Source organism: Canis aureus, chromosome 3, assembly GCF_053574225.1.
Source record: "Canis aureus isolate CA01 chromosome 3, VMU_Caureus_v.1.0, whole genome shotgun sequence".
NCBI lineage: Eukaryota > Metazoa > Chordata > Mammalia > Carnivora > Canidae > Canis > Canis aureus.
Genome location: NC_135613.1, coordinates 73,259,077 through 73,285,768, shown reverse-complemented (window position 1 = coordinate 73,285,768; position 26,692 = coordinate 73,259,077). Strand labels below are relative to the sequence as shown.

General features: G+C 51.3%; 1 protein-coding gene and 1 long non-coding RNA gene across 3 annotated transcripts in view; one reads left to right on the top strand and one right to left on the bottom strand.

Moving 5' to 3' along the window:
• Positions 1 to 26,692, top strand: part of DSCAML1 (DS cell adhesion molecule like 1) — a 344,894-nt gene that overhangs the window by 105,159 nt on the left and 213,043 nt on the right. The gene's annotated exons all lie outside the window — the stretch shown is intronic.
• On the bottom strand, positions 1,238 to 12,324 carry LOC144305615 (uncharacterized). The gene is made up of 3 exons (XR_013372632.1): positions 12,206 to 12,324; positions 2,437 to 2,613; positions 1,238 to 2,057 (listed from the first exon to the last, which is right to left on the bottom strand). It is a non-coding gene; the product is annotated as an uncharacterized LOC144305615 (long non-coding RNA).

The window sequence follows — 26,692 nt, the reverse complement described above, 5'->3', positions numbered from 1 at the left end:
ACCTACCTGAAAACTAGGAGCCCTGGCCACTAATTTTCTGACCTTGGATCAGTCACACAACATCTCTGAGCTTCACTTTCCTCCTCTGCAAAAGAAAGGGCCTGACTAGGTGATCTCTGAGATTCCTTCCAGCTCTGAAATTCTGACCTCTACAAGATCCCCTACAAATATATTATCTGCCCTGTGAGCCAATCAATATATGTTGCCCAAAGGAAGGTACCTGGAGATCCCTGGAGACCTCGCTCTCGATGGGGGACTCCCTCTCTGCTATGTTGTCCCATGACAGGCTGGCCGCACTGGCCCTAACCTCCACTGGGGCCCACCTTGGCTTCTGCGTGAGGGACCTTTGGAGCCTTTCTCCACTGGATCATAATTAGGCACTCAAGTTCCATCCCACCCTTTGGCTAAAGATCTGAAGGGTGGCAAGCCCCAGCAACATAGGAAGAGAGGGGCTGGACTCTGCTCAACAACTGCTTTTCCATTCTCAGCCACACACACAAATCCTCTTCAATTTTACATTATTGACTAGAAGTGTTTAACTCTCAGCAGTACCTTTTAAAGTACATGGATGCATCTCATCACAGAAAAACTAGCACAAAGAGAATGGCCACCTCCTTCCAAACTGCTCTTGTCTTTTTTTTTTTAAAGAAACTCCAGCCGCCCTCCCTCTCTGCTCCTTCTTACCTCCGAGTCTCTGTATATAATTTAAATGGTTTTGATATGCTAGCATCTTCACCCTACACACCCCGTTTCTCTCTCTCTCAATCTTTTTTTTTTTTTTTTTTTTTTTGGTTAATGAAATGTGTGAACAATTTGTTCCCAGCTAAAAACAAGCGCTGATGGGTTTCCTACCTTTCCGTGTAGGAGGGAGAGGGGGAGAGGTAGGTTTCTGAATGATGCCCTGGCTGGTGGCTGCTGGGAGACCGCTGTTAGGAGGTGAGGTGGGGAGGAAGGAGGGAGATGGAAAGATCAGTACCAAACTTCACGTGTGATCTGTTCCTCTTTTATTCTCCCCGGGTGCCAACCCTACCGTGGTCCTTTTGATCGATGCATGGGCAGAGAGACTTGGGGAGGCCCCACCCCTTTCAGAAGTGGATCAGTACATCTGACAGTTAGGAGAAAGGGATTGATGCTGGGGGTGGCCTTAATAGGAGCAAAAGTCCTCCTAAGGGTTTATTCCTTGGTATCCATTCCCAGGGAGGGAAGGCAGGGTACGGAGAGAAAAATGACTGTCACAGATGCCATCAGCACATAATCTGTACATGTTGGTGTCCGTCTTTCCCTGTCCTTCCTTAAATCCAGTGTGGGGACTTTGATGGGGGCAATGGACAGAAGACAGCCAGCGGTGTGATAAAATAATAGCAGCTCACATTTATTTGACACCCGCATGTGAGCCAGGAGTCTGGCGTGCAGTACTCACGAGATACACACGGTACTATATTCCTCCCATGTTACATGCGGGCCAACTGAGATTTCGAGATGTTGGGTAACTTGCCCAGAGTCACACAGCTTGGAAATGGTGGATCCAAGATAAGAACCCAGGTAGTTCGGCTGTGGAATCTGCATGCCTAACTCTGCGCTCCTCGGGCAGGGACCTCTGGAGGCAGAGGCCTCTTTCTTTCACCTGCAGGCTGTGTGGCCTTAGGCTGGGCACTCACCTCTCTGACCTTCCATTTTCTCACTGAATTATTAGGAGACTCAAAGCAGGGAGCACACGCCAGGATGCTTGGCAAACACTGAAGCGATGTTGATAAACGCCTGGATCCCTGAGCTCAGGTTTTCATCTGTGTTCTGAAAGGATCAGCATGCTTGATGGAAGCTTTACACACAGTAGGTCTTCACTCTTTGCCTTTTCCACTGGGAAGCACACAGTCTGGTTCACCCCCAACTTTTACGGATGATACAGGCCTGTATGCCTGGAGGTCCTGGGGACCAGCCGCGTTCTGGCCTCCTGTACGTCTCCTGGTTGTTCCAGTGTCAGCCCTTTCTTGTTCTATCCCTCATTGCATCGTGTTTCATGATACTGCAGGTGTCTTTGTAAGCTGCCTCTAAGTCCCCTGGAAGCAGGGTAAGATACAGATTAGTCAAACAAATAAACACAGTGGGTGTTGAACACATACTTCTGGACTGAGGGAATGAAGGAATAGCTATGGGAGGATGAATGTGTGGAGCGGGGAGTGGGCCAACCAGGAAAGGGGTACACCCTCTCCAGAGGAGCGGGGGATATTGTGGTTGGTGGGAAGTGGGGCAGATCTGGGTCTGACTTCTGTTTCTGCCAGTTAATAGCAATGGGGTCTTGGATTGAATTACATACTCTCTTTGGCCTTCAGTGTCCCCATTTGTAGAATCAGGGGGAGACCGTTGGTGGAAGAGCTGAGAAACCTGCTCAGGGTAGCTCCCTCCCCTCCCACCTCCCTCCATGGCTCCAGCAAGCACCTGGCCTTCATCCTCTTCCCCAGGAGGGTCATGTACTGGTCACATCCTTGACTGTCACTCCCAGTCTCCAGGACAAGGGTCAGATTCTTTCCAGAACCTTCTGCAGTACACAGTGGCTTTAGGCCCTAAGAGCTGTAGAGTTGGCCGTGAGCAAGGGGTGCAGTTTCCCTGTTACCCCTATGGGGAAGGAAGACACAAAAGAAAGTTCTTTCTCCCAGCCATCATTCTCATAGAATGTGGGAGCTTTTGTCACCTGTTGTCCTCAGAATTTGGCTTCAAATGAAATTCAAAGATGCATCCAAAGGTCCCATTTAACCTCCGTGGTGGATGGGGCATGAGAGGGGCAGCATTTGGGCTGGATCTCAAACAGGAGCAGGAACTTATCCCGATGAGGCGGGGAGGAAGCCTGAGAGTGGTTCCTGTGAGCGTGAGTTCTGTTCAGGTTCATGCATGAAGCAGCTGCAGATGGAAAGAGGCCTGGCAGGGGTGTTCAGGGTCCTGGGGGGCACACAGAGGCCACAGAAAGCCAGGACTAGAAAGCCACTGAGGCCACGACTTTTCTCTTGCACACTTCACAATAAGGGGCTGCAAGCACTCAAGGGGGAAAATTCTCTAGTACCCAGACACCTCACCTTTGTCACTCCCGATTTCCAGACACCACCTAGTTGGGGGGGTGGGGCTCAGGCTCACTGGGAACCATTCTGCAGGGGACGGGAGGTGTGACAAGATGAAGCCAGTACTTCAGAAAGCTCACTGGGGAGCTGAGAGGGGATGGTGCAGAGACCGGAGGCGGGGCAGCCGGTTAAGAGCTTAAATAATCATATTAATTTGGGGTGATATTAATAGAAGAGGCTCTGGTGAACCGGAGGATTCTATGTGGGTGTTTGTGATTCTTCCCAGTGGCTTAGGAGGGACTCTCCAGGACACAGTGAAGAAAAAGTCCAAGGATTAATTTATTAAATTAATTAAAGAAGGTGGATCACTAACGATGCCCTCATGTGGGTCTTCTGTTTTCTGTTTAAGTGGAGACAGGGGCAAGTGCTGGCATGAGGCAAGGCAGGCAAGACGGGGTCTGGTGGTTGGTGGAGGAGAATTCAGTTTCCCATCAGCCATCCCAGCTCTGCAAATTAAACACAGAAATGCAATAAAGACCTGGCATGTCAGGGGACTTTTATTTTTTCCAACTTGAGCTCCTGCCTGTCCTGGAATAGCCTGCAAAAGGGGAGGGTTGCTTTTGCTTTCTTGGGCTCAGTCAGTGGGACTTTGCTGCCTTATGGTCAAGCCACGATCGGGGTGGTGGTGTTCAAATTGGGGGCAGCCTGTGTGTCCAAAGCAGTGTTTCCCAGACATCAGTGCACATGGGAATCACTCAGGGCACTTGCTAAAAATGCAGATTCTGATCCCTCGGGCCCAGCAGGGGTCTGAGGTCCTACATTTCTAATGAGCTTCCTGGTGATGCTGAGGCTGCTGGTCCAGGGGTCACAGTCGATGAGTGGCAACAGCCCAAAGCCTGGTTGACCCCAGGCCATCCATCTGCGGAGGGGCTGGCTGGGTGCTGGCAAAATTTGGAGAGCATGAGATGGAGAAAGAAGGGTGAGTCTGAACCTGTGTGGTTTTTGGTGACTGGTCTGAAACATGCAAGGTGAGAATCTGGGGTCAGAGGAGGATAGAAGCAAGGAGAGGAAGGACAGAGGTCCCTCCACAATGCTCAGTTCTGAGATAGCCCCCCACACACACCTTACACACACACACTTTGAATAACTTGCCACACTGGGGGTTTCCTCCTCCTTCCCCCTATGACCCTAGAGTTGCCAGTCCCTGAGGAGGCTGCGGTCCTGAATGGGGACGATGACGAGACCAGAGGCGGGCAGCCTGTGGCCAGATGGTCCCGTGCCTGTGTTCGCCGAGGCTGTGACGCTGCCAGCACCCCCTCCCATGCTTCTTTGGCAGGAAAGAGCCCCCAGGGACCTGCCTGTGGGGACGGTGCTACCTAAGCTGTCAGAACCCCCCTCTCCAACATGCCTGGTTTGATCTTCCCCCGGCAAAGTGGGAAGGTTCAGAAAGCATGTCATCGAGGAGGCATGGAGGACTGCCCGGGTGACCCCACTGTTGCGCAGACAGCGGCCGGCTGGCAGAGCGGAATTACAGGAACGATGGGAAGGTAGTACCAGTAGCTCCCTTGTTACAGACTCTGGCCTAAGTCAGTACTCACGGGTCCTGGGCAAATCAGAACAATTATCCAGAAAGCCCCTTCCAGCCCTGGACCTCTGCCTCTGTGTGTTCTACATCTGTGGGAAGGCCCCTCTAGCTCTCTGAGCCACCTTCCTGCACTTTCTGAGTATTGGCCTTATAGGATATGAGGGGCCCCCGGGCAGGCAGGTAGGATTCCCTACTCAGGGCAGGGTCTGTCAGGGCTCAGGGGGCCCTGGGCTCACCAGGCTTAGGGGTTGGAAGGCCTGGTTCTGGTTCTTGCTGTGCTTTCTGGGACAAGTCATTTGGGTTTTGTGGGCCTTGGGGTCTCATCTGCTTAATAGAAAAAAACAATCGTTGCCCCATTTTAGTTCAGGAAGATGGAGAAAGAAAGCTGGACGGTAGAGCCCCAGAGCTCATGGGTTGGGTTCCTGCCTTTGGCTTTAAGAGGGCATCGCCTTCGCTTGCTGGATGAGCAACTGAGGTAGGGGCAGACAGGTCCCCCAAAGTGCCGAGAGTGAAAATCGTGGGAGTCCAGATGCCATGAGCAGGGGAGGACCTGTCCACACCCAGGGGATTTTGAGACATGACTCGGGACCTAACTGTTCCCTGCACAGCTGTCCCATGGAGAGGAGGCCTCGTATCCAACTTAGATTTCTGTATAGCCATTGCTGAGGGGCTGGGCTTCATGGTGGCACGTGCTGTCCATCCTTAGAGGAAAAAAGGCTGCTCGGCTTAGTTTCCCCCTTTGAAGAATGAGCTGAACCAAATCTGCCTGGTGAGTTTGTAGGCCTCCCGCTGTTGTTCTGGAATCCAGGGGAACTTGGGCAGGCTTTGGGTGGATTACATTAGAACAGGCTTTGGCTCAGACAGCGAGGAAGGTGAAGGGGTCAGGCACAGAGCCCCAGAGCTCCTCCCCACCCCCTCACCACTGCCCAGAGAACCAGAAGCTGTCCTAGGGAGGGAGGAGAGGCTGCGGGAGACAGGAATGCGGACAGGTTATGCTGGCGTGAGCGGCACAGCCGAAGTCAGGGGGACAGGGTGGCTCACCAAAGAGCAGAGGAGAAGGCACCCATCACCCACCAGCTGCCAGATTTCAGAAATGCTGTTGGGCAGTTACTTTTGATCTCCAGGCCTCTTACGGTGCCCCTCCTCCTGGAAGTTGTTCCTGATCCTCAAAGTGGAGGAGGGGGTAGGGGGGAGAGGTGGCTGTCCCCTTCCTGCTGCTCACTGTGACTCTGACCACCCCCCCAGCCCCCCTGCCTTGCTCTCCCTCTGCTCCTGCTTAGCGATGATTGCCCAATGGCAGCCAGCCCCAAAGTCTGCCTGTGTGGGGGCAGCCAGGCCCCGGGCAGACCCAGAGAGGCCCTTCCTTCCAGCAGGAGACCGTGCAGCCCCCGAGCCCGGGAGCCCCTCCGCCTGTGTGCCCTCCTGGCTTAGCTCCGGCCGCAGCAGTCCTTGGCTTGAATCCTCCCTGTCTTCGAGGCTCACTCTGCTCATCCATAAAATGGGGGAAGTATCCCCCACCTCATAGTGTTATGAGGATTAAACGAGACAATAAGTTTAAATACTTAATACAGTGCTTGGTATGATGAAGTGCTCAGTAAAGATTTGCTCAAAAGCCTTCTCAGAAATGCATCAATCAGCCTTAATGTCTCTACTGTATTGAATAGGCTGGACTCAGAGTAATCAGGAATAGCTTGATTTTTATCCCCTGCCTCTGCCCCTTCCAACCTGCTCTGCTGGGTTTTCCTTCTTGGCTCCTGCCTGGTATCTCAGGCAGCCCGGGTGGCATCTCTGTTCTCTGACTTTCTGGTATTAAAAATTTTCTTGCCCACTCAGAACCTTCTGATGGCTCCCATGGTGCTCATAGTCAAAGCCAAAGTTCCTGCCTGCCTCCCTGGCCCCTGCTATCTCTTAGACCTTACTCACCTGCCACCACTCCTCTCACCCCCATCCCAGGCACCATGGCCCCTTGCCTGCCTCAGACACACCTCTTGTGTGGGCTTTCGGCTTGCCGTTCCCCTTCTGGAATGCCCTTCCAGCAGATACCCATGTGACTCACCCTCCCCATCCCCACCACTGTCAGGACAGTCTATAATACCAGGAATTGTCAGAAATGCCTTCCCTGACCCCTAGATACAATAACAACCCATCCCCATGCACCCTTCCCTCTCTGAGCACTTATGGATGCTGTAGGACATCATGTCATCTCACCTACAAAATATTTACTTGTTCATTTATTGCTTGCACTCCCTCTCCTGGATAATAAACTCCAAGAGGACAGAGATTTTGTGCATCTTGTCCATTTTCTTTATGGCTATAGCCTCAGGACGTAAAACAGGTCCTGCACATAGTAGAGGCTCAGTAAATATTTCCTCATGACTCTCAATTGAAGCTTCAGTCTCTCCTCTATCAGGGCTTCTCCTTCCTCTTCCCCCTGGCATGGGCCTCACCTAGGCTGGACGGCCTGCAAGAAGGTCTATTTTTGCACATTCCTGGCTTCACTGATGAGGGATGAGAGGGAAAGGGCTGGAAGTCATTCACTTTCCTGCTGCTGCCATAGTTTGCTCTCAATCGGCAGCCAACCATCCCCCCCACCCCCAACCATGGATGGTTTGGTGAGGTCTTTGGAAGCAGCCCTCTGGCACCACGAACACCACACCATTCCCAGATGCAGGCAGTGACCTCTTTGTTTGATGTCTCCTGAGCCCTCATTAGCACCTGCTCTAGAACACCTCACACGGCCTGGTTCTTTGGCCTGTGCAGCCCATCTTTGGGAGCAGTTTCCTTGAAGACCACTCTGGCAGAGGGGCAGCTCAGCATGGTGGGCAGGAGCAGGACTCTGAGGCAAGGCTGCTTGGGTTCTCACAGCTCTGACACTCTGTAGCTTTGACCTCAGGCAAGTCCCTTCACCTCTCTGGGCCTCAGTTATCTTCTCTATAAAATGGGGCTAGTAAGAATATTTTGTTAGTGGGATGTTTAAATGAGCTAATGTGTATAAGCTCCTTAAATAGGAGCTGGCTCATCAGAAGTGCTCGGGAAAAGGTGGCCACGATTTTTGTCCCTTCCGCCCTTCCTGGCATCTCCTTCCCTCTTGGTAAGCAGAGCCCCCACCCCATACTCCCACTGCAGCCCTCTGGAGCCCTTCCTGCCACCTCTGCCCACAGGCCTGGCTCATTAACACCCCCTGCCTGCAGCCCCAGGATGCACATCTTGCTCTCCTGAAGACTTCCTTGAACCTTCTCAAGTTATCATGGCTTTCCTGGCTTCACTGATTCCCTTCCCTTAGTCTGAAGTGGGACACATGCTTCAGACACATGCAAGAAACCCACAGAGGGCCCATTCTCCTTAGGGAGACCCTCACACTATCATCTCTTCAAACATCTGTGTTGTTTTGGCCCAGGCTGGAGCTGGTGGTGGGCTCAGGGCCTCAGAACCAGTGCTCCTCACCCTTCAGCCAACCCCTCATAGAGGGTCTGGTGTCTCTTCTGAGAGCAGGGGAGCTCCTCGTCCCTATGACTCTCACCTCCTGGGCTTCCCAAGAAATTCTGAGACTGTGGGGGAACATCTTGTTTTATACCCCAGGGTAATAAATTTAGGGTGTTCAAAACTCCTAGGGGATTTAATGATCTGGTTCAAACCTTCTCGGAGGTGTGAAGAGAACAAGACCAGGAAAGAGGGTTGACCCAAAGTCTACCACTACTCAAGGTTATCTCCACCAGTACTTTGTACCCTGCTTCTTGGGGAGAAAGGTATAGTCCTGTCCTCAGGCATGACCCCCCTTCACTTCGCTGAGTCTCCAGGGCCTGCCCATGTCCCTCAGGAATGCACACCCAGTGGAGAGGTAACCAGAGGTTGGGCAGGCAGTGCTCATAGCCTACCCTCAGGCCTGTTCCCCAGGGACTGTAGCCCCGGGCCCACCGGAGGCCTGTGGGGACCCAAGTATGGCCCTCCCCGCCATCTGGCCCTGTGAGGTGAGGCTCTGAGCCATGCTGTTTTGCTTGGGAAGATGTCTGCTGAGCAGCTCCCCTCCTTCCCAATAGCCCCAGGCCCTCCCAGGCCGCTAGTGATGGAGGCTGACTGGGTGGCTCCGGTCTTGGGAACACCCTCTGTGCAGCTGTGGAGATGGAAATCTCAGAACTTCTGGAAAAGTAATCCTGGGCTGTGAGGGGCAGGTCTTTGGACTATTCTCATGATGGGGGGCACACGGGACTGGAAGGAGAGACCAAAGTGCCCCCCAGTCATCCGGAGGGGCTTATGTTCAAACTGCAGGGTTAAGATGTTGACAGAAGGCTTTTCTTCTGACCCTGATCCACGCTCTTCCTTTTTGTAAAGAGGAGAGTTCTAGAACTTGTCAGAATCTGTCCATTGCCTCCTGTCCTGAGGAGGGTTTACTCCTTTCCTGCTTGTGATTTATGAAAACTGTACTATCAAAGGTTGTTGCTTTCTTCTTCTTTCCTTCCTTATGATCTTATGATTCCTTTTTTTATTTTTGTAATCAAAACTGGCAATGATTTTTTTCCCACCAATTTGTGATACTCTTGCCAGTCCTTTAATGGTCTCTCTGCTCTATTTTATCATTTCCATCATAATAAACTTTTTAATGAAAGAATCTGGGGGGTTTGGAACCTGTTGGCAGACTCACAGCTCGAAAGCTGTGTTTCCTCTGCTTCCTGGTCTCTCCCCTTCATGCTCCCAGCACTTCACTCATAAACAAGCAGCAGTCCCCGGAGTGGGCATCACTCGGTATGGAGACAGTATCATAATCAGAAGAGTGAACTGTTCGATGCAGTTTGCATTTTACCAGGAGGAGATGTTGATAAGCTGCAGGCTGAAGTGGCCAGCAGAGTCTGTGAGCTACTTTCAGGGCTGTGGGTGGATGAGGAATGAGACAGATGTACAAGTGTCCACAGGTGACCTTTACACCAAACGAGAAGCTCTGGCCACGGTGCTGCAGCTTTGACCTCTGCCCGGGAGCAGGGGGTGCTGGCAATGAGAAAACCAGCCTCATGGCCAGGCCTGCCCTTATAGTGACACATGGGCACATTTCTTTCCACAAGTCCAGCCACACACTAAGACCCAGGCCCAGAGTAAAAGAAGGCCTCTGCCCAGCCAAAGGTAGGAAGTTTTAATCATGGTGTTTGGAGCTATGGTGTTCTGTGTGTGTGTTTGTGTGTGCGTGCATGCGTGTGCACGCGCATGCATGGGGAGAGCCATACAGTAAGGAGATAGACCGTCCATCCACATGTGTTACTATAAAAGGCGACCTGCACTGTTCTGAGCCCTTCACATATATCGACTCTCTAAATCTGCGTGACAACTTGTGAGAGAGTGGCTGCTGTTACCCGCATTTGATAAATGGGAACCTGAGACACAGAACAGACAATAACTCACCCCAGGTCACACAGCTAAGCAACAGCACAGGCAGGATGTGAGCCAGGCAGCTGACTCTGGCATCCGTTGTCTTAACTACTCCACTGGCTGCCCGAGGAGATTGTTGTATGTGCCACAAAGCTGTACGTGCCATATCATCCCTAAAGGGCAAGTAGCCAGAGCAGATTTACCCTTTTTTTTTTATGTATGCAGAAATACAGGCTCAGAGAGGTCCTCTGATTTGCCCAGAGTCACACACGAGGTAGCAGCAAAGAAACTTGGAACACACAGGCAGGGGAGCTGGAAAGCACCGTTTCTTTGAAGGCTTTATGAGGATACTCTTGGATGGCTCCCCCAGCCGTCTGTAAGTGTGACACTCTGTCTTCATACAGAAGAAGGGGGGACCTGGCTGGGAACCTTGTGGGCGAATGGAGATCCTGAATCTGTAGCGGGATACGTGGGGTGGGATAACATGTAGGGGTACTACCTTGGTGAACATTCCATTCGTGTGCAAGAGAGGGCTTCCCACATGGAGAGCCTGGCACAAAGCACCATATACCAGGACACAGCGTGCATACCATTTGAGGGGCCCTATGTGCTGAGAGGAACGTGACAACTTCATCTGGTCCATCAGAAATGTCACTACCTAGAACCCCCTTTCCTTGTCATAGAATGGGGCTATTGCTTCACCCTTGCCCTCCACCCAGAACCCCAAATGTCCAGGAGTGACTGCACCCCAGTGTCCCCCTAGGAGCCACCAGTCCCTGGAGAAATGAGCGCTGGCTCTATGCCAGGTACCACGCACAGCATGTGCCTGGTGCACACATGGGCGTGAGGTGGGAGTGGATGGGGCTGACCAGCATCCACACGAAAATATGGTGAGGCATGCAGACGACCTGGACAAGCATTGACAAAGTAAATCACTCTTTGGCTCTCACTTTTCCTGCAGAGATGCTTCTATTTAGGCCTTGCAAGTTTTGGTGGGGCAGGGGGAGCGGGGACTGTGGGGATCCCACCCCACGGGGGAGACCGAAGGAAGAGTGGGACTTTGAGGGAAGAAATCGGAGGACACGCTTCTAATTGAATCCATCTCCTGGCCCCGTCTTCCCAGTGCACGGCTAACCTGCACGTGTGCACGGAAATAAGGAGATAAATAAATGGAAACGCCAAGTTCCAGGGCAGCCTAAAAGGTTGAGGAATGAATCGATGTTCTCCCCAGGCAGCTGTCCGGAATGAAGTGTAATAGTTAATAAAGGCTGATTGTGCACACACAGCTGGGGCCAGCAAACAGAGCAAGCCGAGGCCCGGGAGGCTCATCCTTTTCCCGAACCACCCCCTCCCCCCCAGTGGTGATCACAGACTGATTAAATCAACTTCTCGGCAGCGGATCCAATTAGGGGGGTGCGGGAGGCTTGGACGTTACCAGTGACTGCACAGAGCATGTCAAGTAATCCTTAATCTCTCTGATTTGCTTCCCTGGGCATGGGGTGCAGGGTGCGGGGTGGGGGTAGGGACAGAGGACAGACTTGGGAGGAAAGTAGAGCATCATTGGACCACGAGCGAGCGCTTGGGATCAGCCCTGGTGGGAAGGGCTCTCAGGCTTCAGGGGGAAGGAAGGGAGAGGAGGAGGCTGGGTTCCCTGCCCTTAGGGAGCTGACCCGCTCCCTCCCAGTTGTAGCCCATACACCGGATGGCTCAGGAAGGTGCTTAACATAAACAGAAACACCAGCACGGATCTTACAAAAGCAGAAGATAATTCAGAAATCATTGATATTTGGCTTTGGAATGTATTGATTTTCATCCCAGAAGATTTACCTACCTAATTCCGCTTGGCTTAAGCAAGTAATAAAAATGTGTTTGCCTTTCTTGATCACATTTAGACTGGCAGCGAGGGGCAAGGGGGTTTCAAATCGTGCTGGCTAGCTCGAGGAAGGAACTTGGGTTTTTTTTTTTAACTCGTCTACAGAGAGCCTTAGAAACAGGTGATGCAACTGTCCCAGGGGATGGACAAGGACAGCCTGTGCTCACAAGTGGTCTAGAGAGACTAGACTCAGGCAGGCAGTCTGGGTTGGCTTCCTGGAGGAGTTTCCTTCTAATCTGGGAAACAGGTATGAAAACTTTCAGTCCACCCACTTGTTTCCCCTCTTTCCACTTCCCACCTCCACCATATATAGGAAAACCCAAACAGCATTTGTCTCCTTACCTGGCATAAACACTACCCATCCGGCACGGATGATTGCCCTCGGTTGTCGTATCACATCTCAGGTCTTTGAGTCAGTTCAGCAGATACGTCAGGCCCGTTGTGATGCTCAATTTAAGGGCTGCAGGAGAAGCATCAGATAGAACCGTGACTGGTACAGACATGTACTGTATAAGGAACAGACACCTTGACAAACAGAGCAGAACATGTGTGTCCATACGAGTCATCCACTCACGGGATCACCTGGATGCCCGTGGGCTTGTTCTGGAGTTGCTGTGCTTGCTTCTCCAGGAACTATTTCATGTGCATGTGCTTGGGTTGGATTTCCTGAGCGACGGCAAATCCTCATCCTTAGGGCAGTTTTCCTTCCAACTTTGCCAGAAGGGCGCTGATGTAGAAGGCGTCTCCGTGAATCTCTGTGCTCGCTAAGGGACAAGCCCTATGTTTGGGGTGAGGAGAATGTGGCCCCCTGGGACTCTAGTGAGTGCCCTAAGGGGAACACTGAAGGCAATGCATCAGTGATATTGTTACTTCACCCCCAAATTGTACAACAGGGACCGCCTGCCCTTTCTCTGAAAGGGCACTGGGCTGGGAGGCAAGAGGCCTGGATGTAATCCTTGCTTTGACACTAACCCACTGCTTTCCTTGGCCAGTCCTTCAACCTCTAGGAGCCCTGGTTTCCCCCTCACTAACATGAGGGAGCCAAACCGATGACCCTCAACGTTTCTTTTGACTCTAAAGACCTATGATGCTGTGAGATGCCACTCTCTGCTCTCCTCTCACTTCCTCTCTCTCCCTCCCTCCCTCTCTCTCTCTCTCTCTACCTCCCTCTAATATCGTGGCCACAGGGCTTCTATTTTTATTTCCTTTCATGTTCCAGGATCTGAGCATTGCTTTTGACTGACTGTAGGTATAATAGAATTTGTACTTTCCCAAAATTTAATTACTAGCAGCAAATGATCAATCAATCCATTGATTAACTACTTATTGATTCCCCCTGACATGGCTCTGAGACAGTTAGGCTGCGTTTGGAACACAATCCTTTGGTAATTGGCTTATCCTGCTGGGCCCACAGCCTCTGTTAAAAGGCATTTGGGTCTTGGTAAATGGCTTTTTATCTAAGTATTTATTTCTCAGATCTCAGGACTGCTGTTGGGAGACATCTTATGTATGCGCTGGGGTTAGCAGGTAAGCCCTGAGATGTAAATATAGATTCTGCGTGGCCCCCTGACATCCAGTGCAAGAGATGCAGCCCTTTAACTGAGGGCCCCAGGATAAGCCGTTAACTGAGGGTCCCTGGATGAGTCCTTTCACCTCGGTGCACCTGTGGTAGCTGCTCTATGAAAGGAGGGCATGGGGCTCCAGGATCTCTAAGGGCTCAAACTCCTTAACTCTGATTCTAACTCTCTGTTTCACAAACAGTCTAGCTTAAAGAGATGGGAAATTTGCATATCAAACAGTGCTGCAGGCACAGGTTGCCTAGGCTGCATCCCTCTCTGGGGAAGATGTGGACTGGGTTGGCGCTTTGAAGTCAAGCGTTAAGTGCATTCCTTATGCCAGGCACCGGCCACAGGGAATTGGCCTCACAGTTTCCAAATGCGCACCACTTCCAAGGTGCGGCCAACTCTCAGTTATCCACGTCGATGTGAGCATGGGAAAAGGAACTCTGGTCCTTCTGCCTCTGCCACCCAGGCCCTCTGGGAGCCTTCCCTCTGTAGCTATTGCGTGCCCAGGAACGCAAAACATTTCATTGTCAACACCAGCCATATAACACTGGGGGATAGGTCTGTTCCTTCCTTCTCTGTGCATCTGCCCAAACCCTTAATGGATTCGAAAGTCAAGAAGAAAGGACCTTTGCAGTATCTCTGGGTTTTCAAGATTAGGGCATGTAAGTAACTGGAATACACTAGAAATAGGAACAAAATGGCCCTCAGGCACAGTGGCCTGAAGCTTTGTTCTGTCCTGGGGCTAGGCAGATGCTCCAAGGGGGGGGGGGGGTTTGCCACTTCTCCCCGGCCGATCACAGTGGCCCCTGACGGCAGCCTCCTCGGCAGACCCCTCTCTCTGGTCCCCTCCACACTGCAGCCAGAAGCATTTGTGCGGTTAGAATCCAAGTCTGTCACTCCTGTTTCAAAACCTTCGTTCAAAGGGTCTCCAGGCTCCAAAATCAGGTCCAGACTCCCTGCCATGACATCCAGAGCCCGTCCTGATCCTGCAAAACTCACCGCTTGCCTCCTGGCCACCTCCTTTCCTGCCATGGAGTTAGTAGGTAATCAATATATATTGGCATGAGTACATCGATGCCTGGGTGGGTTTGGTCTTGAGTAATAAGAAGGGGTGGAACACAGAACATACTAGAAATTATGGGGAGTGAAAAGCATCAGAACTGCTGTCTTTATTTTTTCCCTGTCTTCCCTTGAAAGGCAAAGGTCCCTAATGACCTAGAGTCAAGGGCTCCCTCCTTTCAAGAGAGTCTAGCATCATAGGCTTGGCTGGGCCATCAGAGCCTCACGTTTCTGTTGTTAACTCCAGATGCCACATGGGGGTCCTGAGGACCCCAGGGTCTGCCCCTTGACACTGACCTGACCCCATGTCATGCCACAGTCCCCTTGCTCATCAAGCTAGAGCCACAACGATCTCAGTTTCTCAGATAAACCAGGGTCTTTTTAGAACACCTCCCCCCGCCCCCCCACCTCCGACCTTTGCCCATGCTCTGTCCCACCTGGAAAGCCCTTCCCCCACACCCTGCACCCTAGGGTCCATCTCTTTCTTCTGGTCCCAGTGCCAATGTGTCCTTCCTGACCCTATTTAGAGTAGCCCTCATCTACTGTCACCTGTCTCATGCCTTTCCTGGTTTCTGCCCAAAAGCTTCCACCTTTGCTGTTTTTTTCTGATGTCTCTGATTAGACTACAAGCTACCATAGCATGGCACGTCTGTCTGTCTGTCTGTCCTGGGCACTGCTATTTCCCCAGGGCCTAAGACAGTGCTTGGCATCAAGAATGTGCTGGAAATAGTAGTCACATGAATGAGCCTACATGGGAGGCTTGGAGGAGGTGGGGGGAGAAGACACTTCTGCCTGGGCCTCCCCTGCCTGCCTCCCCACCTCGTTCAGCTTGGGCAGATGGGGCCCTTGAGGTCTCCCAGGGCGGGATGCCACAGTGGGCCTCATGAGGCAGAGCTTTCTAGAGCCAGCCCGAGGGCCCGGCCCCGGCCATCTGCCCAGCCTGGTGCCCGCCTGGGCCGGTGCTGCCAGGCCCATTGAAGCTGCCCTTGTGTGGAGGGCTCGTCTTTGAGGGCCGCGCTCCCCAGCGGGGAGTCCTTTGCCTTTCTTCTTTCATGGCGAATTTTTGCTGCTGGATTTGACTGTAATTGTCGGATTTGCATTTGGTACACCTGCAGCAAGAGGCCCCGGGGGCACCTAGGCCTTTGGAAATCAATGGGAATCAACAAACAAATATATTCATAGGAGGGAGACCTGGAGAGGAGGGGCGGTTGGAAAGGAAGAGAGAAAGCAAATCAAAGTGCCAGGCTTACCCGTCTGCAGCAGAGGCCCCTTCCGCCTCCCCTCCGCCGCCCCCACCCCGCCGACGCCAAGCGGGTGCCAAGGTGCCCGCCTCCTATCACCACAGTGAAACGGAAACTGCAATTTCAGTGCTAGCCTGAATGGGTTCGTTTCTTTTTATGAACTCCAGCACTGGGGTTTTAGGCAAGTTGGCTATTGTTCGAGCCATGCGGCTCTCCTCTCCACTCCCGGGGCTTTGAAGCCACAGGATCTGCCAGGAGAGACTTGAGTGGTGGCGGAAGTGGCTGGTGCAAGACCAGGTCTCGTGTCGCAGTCAGATGGAAGCCAGGGCCTGAGCAGTGGAGCCAGGGCCAGGGAGGACAAGCTCCCTCTGCCTGGAACCCAGTCTGCTCGGGGGACTGGCCCAGGTGTCTTCCTGGGGACCTGGCTGATCTCCTAGGTACCCACTGGGCTCTAGCATCACGAGGCAGAAACCCGATGGCACACTGTGCTCTACAGTTTAAAGGGAGCCCCTTACACGTCTGCGTGTGTAAGCCGGTCCCTGCCCCACACTCCTGAGCTGTCCAGCTGCTGGGGCCAGGCAGTGGGGGCAGGATCAGCTGGTCCCAGGGGATCTGTAAACCTCAAAGCACCCTACAGAGAGGTGTGAGGCATGAGGGCAGGTTATCATGTGGCCTTAGCTAACCTCTTTGGGTCTCCGTTTCCCCATCTGGATTATAGGCCCCCATGAGGACAGCTGTCGTGTTCATCACTGTGTTCCATCTGCCATATCTGGCAGGTAGTAGATGGGGTAAAATATTTTCAAAGGAGTAACTAAATGAAAAATGAAAGAAAGAAAATAGAGATAATAATGTGCAGCCTGTAGGGTTGTTGTAGGAATAAACGAGACGATGTGCATAAAACCCTGAGCGCAGAATGGATGCTGGTGGTGTTTGGTTGTTATTTTCAGAGTGGCTAACTTGCTTCTTCCAGGGTCAGACACCACACCCGTAGTGGATCTCCTGCCACTAGATCTCATATCCCTTCTTCTCCAGTAAAGGGATTATAAAAACAAATATGGCTTTAACGTGTTTAGATACAAGGTTGCTCCTGGACAGGAAGAAGTGCTGGAAAGCAAGTCGGTGGGAAACAGTGTCTCCTCCTGCAAACAAGAGGGAAAATAGCAAAGGCATTAAAGGGTGCCAAGGCCAGTGGGGGCGGATGGGGTCCCTAACTCCCTGAGTAATCACAGCAGGCATTGGTAGATGTGACTCTGAAGGCACCGAGCAGACCTGCGGCCAGGAACAGACGTGGTGGCTGCTGGCTCAGCTAAAGCGAAGCCAGGATGAATGGGGATGTGGGGCTCCGCTGTCATGGGTCCGTGGGCTTATTCTTTCCAAGAGAGCTGGAGGCCTTCGAGAATGTCAGGTCTCCCTTATCGCACCATGTATTCTCATTAGCATGTACACCAGGCCACTGGGAAACAGTTCTGCAAAGCCTGCGAGTACTCATAATGCTTGCCAACTGAGAATGGACTGAGCCCCCTTTATGGAATATCCATTAAGGGCCAGGCATTGTGCTAGGTAGTTCATTTTTATAATTGAGATGAAATTCACTTGAAGTGCTAGGTGCTTGTCATACGTGACCTTAATGCAAGGTGGATGTGGGTATCCGTTTTCTGCAGAGAGACAAGATGAGCCTCAGATTATATGACTGGCCCTATGTCACACGGCAGAGATGTGTCAGAAGGGACACCGTGGAACAGATTTCTCCGAATCCAAAGTCCGTTCCCTTTCTATCACACACACCGACTCTTAAGTGTACTTACTTACATAAACTGGAATAGATGAAAATACCTGCTTAGAAAGCGTGTCACCAGCCAGTGTCTCCTTGAGCATCCCTGGTGCAGATCTGGTGCCTGGTGGGCCCCGGCCTCTGGTTCTCTGCAAGCCTGGCTTCCCGTAGGCGCCTCAGCTGTTTGCCTAGAGAACCCTCCTTTCCTGTCTGCGGCCTGGCTGCCTTCCCTCTGTCCTGTACCCCCCAATCCTGGAGCCACACCCTCCTTCTCCCCGGGCCCAGCCCCTCTGTCCGGGTCTCCTCCTGGCCGCTGTGAGCCACAGCATTTTCTGTGTATCAAATGTTTGGTGTTGGCGCTGAGCACAGGCTCACTGTACTTGTTACAGCTCAGTGGAAACACCGGCGCTCTTTGGAAGAGCAGGGGAGGAATAAATGTTTCAGTCATGCTATAAATAATGTAGCGGGGAAAGATGTTGCAAAAGTGGTGCTCTGGGTTTTGCCAGGAGGTATGTTTTCCTTCTTCCTTTCTTTTTCTTTTTTTTTTTTTTCCCTCTTACCTTCCTCCCCCAGCCCCTCCTTGATTCAGTCCAATACAGAACGCCTCCCACCAGGGATCAGAAGAAACAGCTCTGCTCCTAGGGAAGGAGAAGATTAAACTGTTGAAACTAAACAAATCAATCCCTGTAGGGAAAGGGCAGAGGGGAGGGGAGAGTCTGGCCAGACGGGGGTGCTTGGCAGTGATTTGGGGACTGAATGAGAGAGAACCTTCTGGAAGAGCCAGGTTTCATCCGTTCTGACGTGGTGGGAGCAGACCAGAAGCACTGAGGACTGGGAGAACTGCCTGGAAAAGGAGGGCTGGGATGAAAGTCTAGCCCCCTTCTTTTTTTTTTTTTTTTTTTCTTTTCTTTCTCATCCCAGCAAGGGAGAGAGCTCGCAGGAGGAGGCTGGCTGGGTTCGCTTGCAGGCCTGGAGTGCAAAATCAGAGAAAATGATAGGGGGCAGCCCCGAGGGGGAGGGTCCTGGGTACCAGGCTGAGTAGCCCAAGGCGGTGGGGCCAGAAACAGAGCCCAAGTCATGGGCCAGGTGGGAGCCAAAACTGGACCTACGTGGAAGAACCATGTGGAACCGTCAACGGGAAGGGAAGTTGCAAGCCCAGAAGCTTGGAGGCCATGGACCAGCTCCCAGGACTGAGAATGTGGTGGGAGGGGTCTCTGAGACCAGCTTTGCCCTGGCAGGAAATGTATTACTTGGTGATGGGGCTTGGGCCAAAAGAGGCCTTGTTTTCTTCTGGCTACTCCAGGCCTCAGAGTTTTCTGGGGTTCAGCCAGACGAGATGGAGGTCTCTTCTGTCTCCAGGGGCAAATGGATATGGCCATTCAAAGGCATGGCAATTCTGATGGGGCTGATGATGAGGGAACCCGAAGAACCCAATGGCTTTTTACTGTAGGTCTACATATCTGGATTACACAGCTCCATATCTGGAGCTTATTTTGTTTTGTTTTGTTTGTTTTTGAGAGGGAGGGTGAGAGGGGGAGAGGAAAGAGAGAATCTTAAACATGCTCCCCACCCAGCACAGAGCCTGACATGGGACTTGATCTCGGGACCCTGGGATCATCACCTGAGCTGAAATCAAGAGTCAGAGGCCTAATCCATTGAGCGGTGCCCCAAGGGAGCTTATTTTTAAAATACAGCTTTCTGGGACACCTGGGTGGCTCAGTGGTTGAGCATCCACCTTTGGCTCAGGTCATGGTCCTGGGGTCAAGTCCTACATTGGGCTCCCTGCAGGGAGCCTGCTTCTCCCTCTGCCTGTGTCTCTGCCTCTCTCTGCGTCTCTCATGAATAAAATAAATAAAATCTTTAAAATATAGCCTTCTTGTCCCTATTGATGTACAGAATCCAAATTTGGGGTGGAGCCCAAGAATCTGCACTTTAAGTACCATGGGAGACTCCTAATTACATGAATTTTGATAACCCCTAATAGGAGCTACTTTTAGTACCTTTGGTTGGAAAGAGGCCTGCTGGAGAAGGTCTCTACCAACTACTTCAAAGCTGATTCCCCTGTGTAATTTTTTTTAAAGATTTATTTATTCAAGAGAAAGTGTGTGGGCACAAACAGGGAGGGGCAGAGGGAGAGGGGGAGAGAGAGAGGGAAAGAGAGAGAGAGAGAGAGAGACTCCAGCAGACTCCCCACTAAGCGTGGAGCCTGACACAGGGCTCGATCTCATGACCCTGAGATTATGACCTGAGTTGAAATGAAGAATCAGACACTCAAATGACAAGCCACCCAGGTGCCCCACTCCTGTGTAATTTAATATTATCAATTCGGCAGTCTGAAAACACTGATTGGGCATCAACTGAGTACAAGGTGCTATGCCAGGAGCTATTGCCTAGAGTCACAGAGTCTTAGAGTAGAAGGGACCTCAGAGCCCATCTGCCACTCAGAGAGCAAGCCTCTTCTGTGGCTTCCTTGACCAGTTGTCATCCGTGAACTCACTACTTTGTGAGATGGCCAAGTCCATGGTTGGCTGGCTTGCAGATCCTGATTCTGCCTCCAGGCACATGGGCCAAATCTGCTTCCTCTTATACATGACAGCCCTTCAGATTTTGAAGCCGGCTGTCATGTTCCCTTGAAGTCTCTTTTCTAGACTAAAAAATACCAGTTCCATGAAAGGAAGAGCTTGTCCAGACCTCTCATCCTTCTGGTTCCCTGTTTCTGGGTAACTGAGGTTTACGATTGTCCTCTTTAAAAGTGGTGCCTTATTCCTGGAAGTAGGTTGGCCAGCAGAAGGAGGGACTAAGATAAACCTCCACCCCTTTTGTGGATACAGACCAGCCTTTCCCTGGAAAACTGCCTTTATAGGAGGGAGGCTGTGCTCCCCACCCCTGCCAGGACAGCCTTTGGAGATAGGAGGACTTCAAAGAAAGGCAAGAAACAGGTGTACCAGGCCACTCCAAGCCTTTCCCACTCCCTACTGCTGAGGCCTCAATTGCCTAGAGTTTATGGACCAGTATCTGGCCATCGAGGAACTGTTTGCCTGGCTCCAGCCAGCAGGCGGATCCCCACCATGGACTGTGCTGGCAGGCGCTAAACTTCTAGTTTGCATCCTGCCACTTTTTAAAGGCCCTGTCTCCATAACCATCAGACATCCTTAGCTCCTCCTCTCCACCAAGGCAGCACCAGAGGGAAGCTGCCCATTAGAGAAAGAAAGGGAAGAAAAATACTCCCAATGCAGACAAGCTGTGGAGGGACAGTGCCCTGGATCATGCTCTGTTGCCTTGGCCTTGGGAAGGGATGCAGGAGAGGAGACCTGGGAGGACCAGGTGGCAGGCGAGGAAGATGATTTGAGCAGTGGCATTTGGACTGATTAGAGGGGAAAGAGTCTGGGGCTAGGGCGGCTTCATTATAATAATTGTATCCTTCCCCTGTAGTTACGACCTTGCAAAATGTAACTTGATGTTTGTAATGAGCCATAATTAGACAATCACCAAAAGTTGTAGCGAGTAGAGTGAATGCAAAACCCAGCCCGCGATGGTATTCGCTGTCGGCGTGCACCTGTTCTATGCTCATTTTCCTCTTTACTTGTGGTAGAAACCCCAGGGGAGGGCCTTCCATTGCCATGGCTACCTCCTCATCGACTCTGTTGTTGCTTGGCCAGGGTCTGTGGTCCTGTGAGGCACCTCTCACAGCTTCTCAGCCCTCGGATTTCCTCCTGCTATTTTTGGGTCAAGTCCCAGGATCATCAGCTCTAAGAAGATTGAGCAGAATTCTAGGATTCTGAGTCCCAAGGAAGAGAGTCCAGAGGCCAGGCCACTGCAGTACCCCTCATCCCTGAAAAAGTGGCCAAGCATTGTTGTCACTCTTTCTTTTTTCTTTTCTTTTTTTTCTTTTCTTTTCTTTTCTTTTTCTTTTTTCTTTTTCTTTTCTTTTTTTTTTTTTGTCACTGTTTCTAAGAGAGAACAAGACTAGTGCCCAAGATTGCACAGCCAGGAAGTGACTTGTTAATCAAATATATTATCTCTTGTGTACTAATTGCCTACCTATAGAAGCATGATCCCTAACTCAAAGGAACCCCCAGTGATGGGATTTTATAGAACATGTATACATAAAATATGAATATATGTGTGTATATAATAGGATGGGGAGATACTGGGGGCCAAAGCTCTTTCTCAAAATCAAGCCACAAGACCACCTCTAGATTCAACCCACTCGAGGACACCCCATCTCCTCTTGTATGGGTGTTCCATGTGAAGGAGATCCCCTTAGAGAATTCTGCATTGGCAACATATACAGGACACCTGTTAAGGCTAATGATGGCGAATGCTCCCCTGACCCCTCTCAGGCAGCTGGGCCCCAGCTCCCAGGGTGGAGTGAGTTTGAATGTTTACAACATTTACATTTTAATTAAAATCCTTTTTTGGACTCTCCAGAGTTTCTGTGAATCTATTAGTGCCTGCTCCAGCCGCCCCTTTTATGGCAAAGTCATTTCAGAGGATGGGATCTCTACTAAGGCTTTGCTCTTGCTTCTTATTAAATGAGTCCTCAGAGAGTCTCTGAGAGCAGCAAGGAACCCAGAGGTCACAGAAACAAAACTGTCCTTTTGCAGATGGGGAAACTGAGACCCCAGTGAGCAAAGCCACATGCCTGAGGAAGCATGGACCGTGGCTGCCCTGTTCTGGCTCCTCACTGGTGCTTTTCACATGAGACCATGATGCCATCTCCTCAAAACGGAAGGGCCTCTGTAAGCCTGGGGCCCTGTGTGGGGACTTGGACTCTGAAGCAGGGGGACTCTACTTATGCCATCAGACCACTTCCTAGAGCCTGTGTTGGGAGGAGAGCTAGAGCAAGGGCAGGAAGCAGGAAAGGAGCACAGGAAAGAGAGGAATGATTCTGGTGAGGCAAGGACATGGATGTGGCAGAAGGTGGAGTGTCAGGTTAAGTTGGGGAACTCAGTAGCAGAGATGCTCTGGCCCAGAGCAGCCCTGAATCCACCCCCCTCCCCCCGCCCATGTATTAGAGCCCAGCGGCATCCTCCAAGTCCCCCAGGAGGTACTGAGAGAGGCCAGCAAGTTCCGCAGACTGGTGCCTTTGGACCTCAGAAGGGTCTGTGCTGAAATACTAACGATGTCTTGGCCAGGGGCTGGATCAGCCAAGCTGTTCTGAAAGTCTCATTTCACTTAGGAGGCAGGAAACCAAATTTCTGGTCCCGACTTCTCATTAACTAAGTGGCCTTGATCAAGGCTCTTAACCTCTTGTGGCCTCAGCTTCCTGTTGTTAAGTGAGAATATTACGATTGGCTTCTTAGTCTGTGGCCAGGCTTACATTAGATCCATCTGAAAATACTCCATAAACTAAGCGCATAAACTACTACTACTAATATCCCAGGGCTGAGTGTGATCACCACCACCAGGGAGCTTCTTCCCTTACTTTTACCTCTGGGTGCCAGGGAACATAAACTAGGCACGAAGGAAAACAGTCAATACTAGGTCCATTGTTACGGCAGAGCTACACTGAGCTAAGCTCGCCTTAAATCCCAACCACTGACCCCTCCAGAAACTCTGGGACAACAGCAAGGCTCGCCTGGGACTTGGAGGTGTGAGCAGTGCCTGTCACCGGAGCAGGCTGCCTAGGAGTCACAGTGGCCTCCCCCGTCAGTAGAGGAGGGGAGCGTCTCTATTTACCACTGTAATCATAGGCCAGTGCATCTGGAGGTCAGATCTCTCCTCGGACGAGAAGGGACAGGGACAGATGGGCTGGCTGGAGAAGCTAGGGGTCTCATCTTCACCTGGTGACCTGGGAGCTTGGAGTCAACCAATTTTTGTTTAAACAACACAGGGAGGAGTATCTGGGCGTTGGGGAGCTGGGGGAAAGGTGCAGACTGTTTCATTGACACTTTTGTGTGTGGAGTTGGTTCGTGGCTAAGCAATCCAGTTTACCTAAGGAGAGTCTTTGCCACTCAGAAAATGTGTTTAGCCTAATCCTGAGCTGTTAATTGCCTCTTCCTCAGGCTGGAATGAATTGTCTGGGGGCTGACTCCAGCTTATGTGGTTCTCCTCTGAGATGTTAACCCTTCACGGGTCTGGGTCGTGGCTGTTAACTCGGGCCCTGGGATGAGGTCCCGCCTTCTGCGAGCCCTGCCGTTAAATGCTACCTTCTTTGTAAAGTTCACACCCTGCCGATGCCTTTGGAGCACCCTCGCCCCCCGCTGCCCCAGCCAATCTCAGATCTCGCTCTCAAGATGTGAGTTTTAGTGCTGCCTCTGCCAGTAAATGGGCAAGACGTCATTTTTCCGGGCTTCTGTTTGCCAATCCGTAAAACAAGGGAGTTGAACTTCATCGCCCTGTAGGAGTGGATTGGGAGTGTCTCCTTGACATCAGAACCAGAGACGGAGGTAAGGAGGCCCATAAGCTGAACTTGGTATTGGCAAACCTCTCAAGCTTAGATGGGCCTGGAGCCCAGCGTGAGTCTTGAAAAACGTAGGGCTGCAGCAGGGACGCCCTGGTAGCTCCTGTTTGCGCTTAGACGTGCGTCCTGAGAGAGGTTTGTGTTCCATTCTGTGCTTGTCATAGAAGCAGCCTCATGACTTCACAGTCCCTGCTAAGCCTTTGTTGTCAATTAGCAGACAGTTGCATTGTGGAAGGGCCATTGTTCTTGAGTAGTCGGCTCATTGTGTGTCTGTGCCAGCTGGCATCCTGTGACCAAGCCCTGCTCCAGCACCGAAAGGTGATGCCGGCAAGAAGCAGGTCTGGGCTGATAGTCCTGTGCTAGCGCATGCACTAGAGTCAGTCTCTCCTTGACATTCCCGAAGCAGAACACCCTTTGCCCGGAGACAGTGAAGAGGCTCAGCTTTGTGTGTGTGTGTGTGTGTGTGTGTGTGTGGAGCAAGAGCATGGCAGACTGTTTATTTATTGATCACTGTCCCAGAAACGCAGGGTTCAAAGGGAGCCTTAAAAGGTCACTAATCCAGTTCCCCATTAATGCTAAAATCTCCCTCTGTAATCCAGTGGCCACCTATACTGTGTGTTCTACTAGCTTCCAAAAAGGAGAACAGGGACCCTTGACAGCTACAAATAAAGTCAGAGAAGTAGATCCCAGATAGATGAGAGCGTGCGATGAGGAGGAGGACATGCCACCAGGGACCTGAGGTTGGACGCTTACTAATAGTGGGCATTAAATTCAACTCTGAGCCTTCTTGGCAGCAAAGGCAAAAGTGGAAAAAGGATTGTTATGTGAATTTCTGACAAAAGGATGGTGGCAGGAGAGGTGCTCTTTCCGGGGGAACAAAATTTGAAAGCAGGCCACATTCATTTCCTGGCCAGGGCACGTTACCCTGGAGGTTGGGACTTCTGGTTTCCAGATCCCTTTTCTTGCTACCCTTAAGTTCCAAGTTTCTCCATGACTTCTCAAGGCTTTCTCTGCTTAGTTCCTCTCTCTCTGTTACTTCTTTCAGGAGCCTATTGAGTTCTGTGTGGGCCTGAGGTCCTAAGGGTCCAGGTCCCTCCTTTGGAAATCCAAGGGCTTTTGGGAATCTGGAAGGAAACACTTCACCCGAGGGGTGTGGATGTTGGTGGACAGGACGCATCACAGGGGGGAGACGCATCACATGTAGGAACTGGCTGCCCTGAAGGCAGGAACTGGGCAGCATGGACAGCAGGTGGTGTTTCTGTCCCTGTGACCCCTACAGCCCAACAGACCCACCTTGCCGGTGGGGTCTACTAGCCTCCAGTAGCTGGTGTGAAGACCCCTTCTGGATTCAACAGTTAAGCTCTCCTTTATTTTTCTTCTCTCCAAGCAATGGGTACGTTTCTAGTTCTCTGCTTAGTCAATGGTTAGATCTGGGTGGTGTAATGCTGGCACCTCCTAATAAGCTGCCAGTTCCTCTGGACGGCCTGGGGCATTTGATGACCACAGCTGCCATGGATGTGACCCTACCACCCGGCAGGCATGGACCTGTGCACCATCCGGGCACCACGGCTGGACCTTCGTGCATCAGAGGCCGTGTGGTGTGCCAATTAAGGCCCAGACTCTAGAGTCAGACCACATAGGGTTCAGAAGCCAGCACCCCCACACACTCGGATTTGTGTCCTGGAGCATATTTCTCTTCCTTCTGAGCCTTGATTTTTTTTTTCATGTATAAAAGGGCAATAATAGTAATGTCTATCTTACAAGGTAGTTGAAAATGTTAGATAGATAGAATGATAGATAGATAGATAGAATGATAGTTGCAGAGATATCTAGGTAGATATTTAGAACAGACGTCCTTGGCACATAGTAAATGTGACAGGATCCTTTACCGTCATCACCATCCTTAGCCTCAGAACATCTCAGTGGGGGAAGCACTATATTCCCATTTTACAGCCAATGAATTGAGGTCCCAAAGATGTAAGGCTCTTATCATAGGCAGCAGCACTGTTAAGGGGTAGAGCCAGGGTTAGGATCCAGTTTGGTCTGATATGAGACCCCACACCCCACTTCTGCAGAGTGTGAGTGGTCACCCACTTTGTTCCACCCTCCAGATGGTGGGTGGACCCACCCTGAATCTCAGCCACACTGCACACTGCCAGCCCCAGACCAGCGGCGCTGACTGGGAGCCACTTCTGGGGGTGGGGTGGGCACAGGAAACTGACAGGCAGTGTTGTGAGCAGGCTCCTTCTGTACCCAGGTTTGCTTTCCAGACTAAGCTTCAAAATAGGCCTCCTCTCCTCAGTGTCTCCATCGTAAGATTAAACAAAGACCCCTTATAGCGTCTGACATAAATGTGATGTTTGGGGCTGGACCCAATTCGCATAGGGGCTGGGGCAGTCCTGAGATTACCATCTTACAGAGCAATCATCTTCAGGATGCTTGGGTGGCTCTTGGCTTTCCGGCTCCTGGGAGAAGGCCTGAGAGGGGGATGGTGTGTGGATTATGCTTTCCAGTGATTTTGCATCAGACAGACCTAGTTTTAAATCCCACCTCTACTGGTTTACTAGCTGTGTGACCTTGGGCAAGATATTTACCTTTCTGAGCCTTAGTGTCCAGATCTATAAAATGAAGATGATAATATGTACCTCACTGGGTTGTTGTGACTACTGATTCATAATACCTGTAAAATCTATGCCCATAATAAGAAAATAATTAATAGTATTGTTGTTTTAATTAGAAGGATCATTATCAGTATTGCATCCTGCTGCTCCAGAATTCAAAGCCCCA